This window comes from Piliocolobus tephrosceles, chromosome 7 (assembly GCF_002776525.5).
Source record: "Piliocolobus tephrosceles isolate RC106 chromosome 7, ASM277652v3, whole genome shotgun sequence".
NCBI lineage: Eukaryota > Metazoa > Chordata > Mammalia > Primates > Cercopithecidae > Piliocolobus > Piliocolobus tephrosceles.
This window is the reverse complement of record NC_045440.1, coordinates 70,911,683-70,917,606: the sequence shown is the minus strand read 5'-3', so window position 1 is coordinate 70,917,606 and position 5,924 is coordinate 70,911,683. Positions and strand designations below refer to the sequence as shown.

The 5,924-nt window shown below is 45.2% G+C and overlaps 1 pseudogene; it reads right to left on the bottom strand.

Annotated features, from left to right (window-relative positions):
- Positions 1–1,013: 1,013 nt before the first annotated feature.
- Positions 1,014–2,716, bottom strand: LOC111549278 (annotated as a pseudogene).
- Between the last annotated feature and the right edge of the window lie 3,208 nt (positions 2,717–5,924).

Here is a 5,924-nt window from a genome sequence, read left to right as displayed (position 1 = left end):
GCATAAACCAAAAAGAAGAAAAAAATCGGGATAAAGTGGCACTACCATTTTGTTTGCAAAAGGAATCAGGAAATGAAACAAATTACCAGAAAAATATTCTAAGTTCATCCCAAAGTAGCTAGGTTACATAATCTTAAGAGTCAAATGCCAAAATTAAGTATTATACCACTTAATCCACAAATGACCAAAAGGGGAGTCAAAAGTTTATCCTGGTTTAGGATAATAATTTTTACATTAAATATATAGCGATTTGCTTCTCACAAAGTGGTACTGACAACTTTTTTTTTTTTTTTTTTTGAGATGGAGTCTCACTCTGTTGCCCAGGCTGGAGTTCAGTGGTGTGATCTTGGCTCACTGCAACCTCCACATCCTGGGTTCAAATGATTCTCCTGCCTCAACCTCCCGAGTAGCTGGGATTACAGGCATGCTAATTACAGCACACCTGGCTAATTTTTGTACTTTTAGTACAGACGGGGTTACACCATGTTGGCCAGGCTGGTCTCGAATTCCTGATCTCAGGTGATCCCCCTGCTTCGGCCTCCCAAAATGCTGGGATTACAGGCATGAGCCACTGCACCCGGCCTCAAAGGCAATCATTCTAAATGTACTATGGTAGCATGTTAAAAATGGAAGTATGCTATAGAACTAAAGTAATATGAACAGCACTACTCATTACCTAGGAGAAAGGTGACTGGTTCTCACGCAAAGCTAAGCCTGTATCAGTCATCCTAATCACAATGACTTATAAAAGCATCAGGTTTCCAGTAGAGAAACTATTCTAGGAATGTCAGTAATCTCTTGAAAATTTCACATCTATTAAACCAGGATAAGGCTACAACTATTTTGAAATCTGAACAAGGTATCAGATGAAACAGTAAGATTCCCAGCCATAATGTAAGATAGAAAGGTTCTCATGCAGCATATGCTTGCTGGCTCCAGGAAAGCTTCATGTGCATAATACAGAAATTGCCAAACAAGGAAACTGGAGCTACATTTCCATGGTGCCGTGAATTTTAAACCTCAGGAATGGCGTGATCCATTAGGCTTTTCATAATGCTTGGTGCCATCCACTTAATAATATGTTCATGGCTGGGTGCGGTGGCTTATGCCTGTAATCACAGCACTTTGGGAGGCTGAGGTGGGTGGATCACGAGGTCAGGAATTCGAGATCAGCCTAGGCAATATGGCAAAACCTCGTTTCTACCAAAAATACAAAAATTAGTCAGTTGTGGTGGCAGGTGCCTGTAATCTCAGCTACTTGGGGGGCTGAGGCAGAAGAATCCCTTGAACCCGGGAGACGGAGGTTGCAGTGAGCCAAGATTACACCATTGCACTCCAGCCTGGGTGACAGAGTGGGGCTCTGCCAATAAATAAATAAATAAATAAATAGTTCAAAGATAAGAGGAGGCATGATCATAGTAGTAACTACAGTCTCATATGTTGACAGTATGTCTGCAGTTTGAGAGTTCTTCAATCCGATGACATTCTGTCTGTTGATTTCATAGATGTTATGTTCTGTGAGAAGACCATTTCTAGCTGCAGAGCTATTTTTCACTGTGGATGTTATTTTTCCTTTTCTTTTTTTCTTTTTTCTTTTTTTTTTTGAGACGGCGTCTTCCTCTTTTCACCCAGGCAGGAGTGCAATGGTGAGATCTTGGTTCACTGCAACGTCCACCTCTCAGGTTCAAGCGATTCTCCTGCCTCAGCCTCCCAAGTAACCAGGCGCTGGCCACCATGCTCAGATAATCTTTTTTTTTTTTTTTTTGAGACGCAGTCTCACTCTGTTGCCCAGGTTGGAGTGCGGTGCAGTGGCCTCATCTCCAGTCACTGCAAACTCCGCCTTCCGGGTTTAAGCGATTCTCCTGCCTCAGCCTCCTGAGTAGCTGAGATTACAGGCTCCCGACACCATGCCCGGCTAATTTTTGTATTTTTAGTAGAGACAGGGGTTTCACCGTGTTGATCAGGCTGGTCTTGAACTCCTGACCTCGTGATCCACCCGCCTTGGCCTCCCAAAGTGCTGGGATTACAGGCGTGAGCAACCGCGCCCAGCCTATTTTTCCATTTTTAAGGTAAAACCAACATGTCCAGTGCTATCCTTATGCAGGGTAATCGTCCGTTCAAAGGGCCTGTCACGTATTGTCATGTCATGGTAATCTCCTCTCCAAAAACCTGTTTGAGCACGTTGTGCACTTTATTGGAGCTCCACCCTGCAGTTTTCACCACTGATCTGGAGTACTTGGTCCCCAAATCTCAGACCAACCAATGAGGCTGGAGAATTAGCCTGGACTAGCTGAACAAATATATCATTATCTATTGATTTGAGCCTGAGTCCAATTTTTCCATCTTGATCCTTACACAGAATGACTTCGCGAATCCCTTGCTTAATTTCTGCTCTCCGAATTCCAGCATCATTATCAGTTACAGGAGCCACCATACAGATCATACCGGAAGGTCTTGCTACCAACTGCCTCTGAATTGATGCACCAGAAACCACGGCCATATTTGCATGTATTTCTTCTTCATTTCAACTCAGACCCATGTATTGAGAGAGCTCCGGTTATAGTTTGGGATAGAGATTTCCATCTTGAGAGATAGGAGCGGCAGCTTCTGACAAAATTGCTGGGTTGGCAGGGTTTGCAGAAAAAGCAGTTTGAGCCTGAATTACATTGTCTACCTTCAAGTCTTCAAGAGATGGATAGAGAGACATTTTTGCAGGATTCTTCTAGCCCACAAGGACCCGCTCGCCGCCGCCGCCGCCGCCTCCTCCAGTCACTGGCACCGACTTCTGAGGCCCGAGGGTTAGAGAGCGGCGCGCGCCCGAGGACCGTTCCCGAGGCGCGTCACGGCGCCGCCTAAAAGAATTCTTCATAGCTGGAAATATTTTACGTATTTTTGGTGACTGTTCTAAGGGGTGGCTTCTTGGGAAGGGCTGTTGAAGCTACAAGGATTTCTCTGGGCAATTGCACGCCATCTCCTCCTATGTAAGCATACCTTTGAATTCCTTCGGGCTTCCATTCAGAATGTTGTCCCAAGTCCCTGTATACCAGTTCTGGAGCTAGCCAGGCAACCAAGTTAAACCTCCGGATTTTCCCCAGGAGTGGCTGACTCTGCTGTTCTTTCTACCTATACCAGCGCGCCCTCTGCTGGACATACCCAGAAGTAATTCTCAACACTCCATGTTTGGAATTGGCCCTCTCTCCCTCACTTGCCAGGAAAGATGACCCCTTTTCCTAGTGTAAGAGAAAGGCGAGTATTTAACTTCTTCTTATTTTCCCTCATTCCTCATCCTTTCATCTCTCTCTTCCACCAAGACGGAGCTCTTCCCATGAAGTGAACATTTCTGTTCGTGAGGTGGCTCTGAGCAGGGGTGAGACGCTCAGTTTTGTCCTGTTGCTGGGCCCAGCTCCCAGGTGACTTTGTTCAGGGTGAAGTGACCATTGGGCCCTTGGAAAGGGCACCTAGAAACTCTAAGTTATTTGCATTGGGATGGAATCGTTACGAAGAATGAGGTTAGAGACCAGAATGTACAGAATGTACTGAAACTCCCTTTCAGCTTTTTAGCAGCCAGCCCCAGGAGGACGATGCGGACAGGACAGTGTGGCAAAGAACAGTGACAGTCCCTCAGCATGTGTTGATGAACAGCTAAGCTGTCCTAATGTGCACTGAGACGTCAGGTTCACTCATTAGCAAGAGTTTCATATCACATCCTGGCTTTACAGTGGTTGTGAGTTAAACAACTGACGTATCTCTTTTGAACAATTGAACAGGCAAAGATCAAATCTGCAAATGCCAAGACTCTACGGTTCATGGTGTGTATCTAAAAATAAACTGGCTGCTAAGGGGAAGTACAACTACTCCTGGGTCTGAAACCAAAGATAATTTCTACTGTCTAGTAGAAGACATCTTTTTGTGCAGTAACCAACATCCTCTACAGCATTCTTATGATAAATATGAATGCCATGTTGTTCTTTTAACATTTCCTTGTTGTAGACTGAAATCTTGCTACCAAAGTGTAATTCACTAGAAAGAATTTGAGGGTGAGGCAGGGCTGTGTTTGGTATAAAAAGAATGGAGTCCAAAACACACATCAGAAGGAGGGCTATTCTGGCAAGGTGGTAAGTCACTGGATGTTTGCCTGGGTACATTTTCTTCCACAGTGAACCTTCCAAGCTGATTGAGGACACTATTTTCAGCAATGGATTATCCTCTTTCCTAGTTGCTAAATGATCATTTTTATTTCTTAATACTCAGCAAAGACCCACTCCATCCCAATTCATGAACATAGGATCTTTCTGACCTTGAGCAGAAAATTAGATTATTTAAAACAAAATGTAGAATGCTGAAAAATTTGTGGTCTTGCAGCGAATGCAGAAGACTCATTAGTCAATGGTTTAATAACTCTAAGCTATTATGTAGTATCACTTCTTAATCAGTTTTCATAATCAGATTGATTATATATCATATAATGGTGTATAAAACACATGGAAGGTCATGTTGATTTAACCCAGACAAGATAATTTGTCCAGGCTCATCTTTTCAAAAATAATCAGTGACAGGACTGGGCACAGTGGCTTATGCCTGTAATCCCAGCGCTTTGGGAGGCTGAGGCGGGTGAATCACGAGGTCAAGAGATCGAGACCACCTTGGCCAGTATGGTGAAATCCTGTCTTTACTAAAAATACAAAAATTATCTGGGTATGGTAGTGCATGCCAGTAGTCTCAGATACTTGGGAGGCTGAGGTAGGAGAATTGCTTGAACCTGAGAGGTGGAGGTTGCAGTGAGCCGAGACTGTGCCACTGCACTCCAGCCTGGCAACAGAGCAACACTGTCTCAAAAAAAAATAATGATCAGTGATGGAATTTCACTAAGTTGCCCAGGCTGGGCTCTAACTCCTGGGCTCAAGCAATACTTCATCTTAGCTTCTGGAGTAGCTGGGACTATAGGCATGAGCCACCTTGCCTGGCAGCAGTAATAATTCTTTTCTCTTTAACAGTGAAGGAAAGGCTGGGTGTGGTGGTTCAAGCCTGTAATCCCAGCACTTTGGGAGGCTGAAGCGGGAGGATTGCTTGAGCCCCAGAGTTCAACACCAGCCTGGGCAACATGGTGAAACTCCCTCTACAAAATTAGCCAGGCATGGTGGCATGTGCCTGTAGCATGGTGGTGCACACCTGTAGGCCCAGCTACTCAGGAGGCTGAGGTGAGAGACTCACGTGAGCCCAAGAGGTCGAGGTTTCAGTGAGCCAAGATCACACAACTGCACATCAACCTGGGTGACAGGGTGATGCCCTCATCTCAAAAAAAAAAAAAAAAAGTGAACGAAAAAAAGGGGTGATCAATATGTTTGCCTTAATTTTTGTATTTGTTCTTGTGGAGCTTTTACACGTCTGAATTGAGGCTGGGTTTTAAGTGGACGGTCCTGCATCTGCTTGTGGCTGGCATGGGCAATGTTGCACAGAGGAACCACATTAGGGTGTGGGTCTTGACATGGAAGACAGGCCCACCAGAGGATTTCTAGGTAACATAGACCAAGCCCTCTCAGGAGGGAGGTTTGAGAGGGTAGCCGGGGCAACATCATTACTAAGAGATGGGAATTAATTCTGGGGGAGAGAAGGGCAAAAAATCACAGATATTTCTTTCTTTTTTTTTTTTTTTTTTTTGAGACGGAGTCTCGCTCTGTCGCCCAGGCTGGAGTGCGGTGGTCGGATCTCAGCTCACTGCAAGCTCCGCCTCCCGGGTTCACGCCATTCTCCTGCCTCAGCCTCCCGAGTAGCTGGGACTACAGGCACCCGCCACCTCGCCCGGCTAGTTTTTTGTATTTTTTAGTAGAGACGGGGTTTCACCGTGTTAGCCAGGATGGTCTCGATCTCCTGACTTCGTGATCCGCCCGTCTCGGCCTCCCAAAGTGCTGGGATTACAGGCTTGA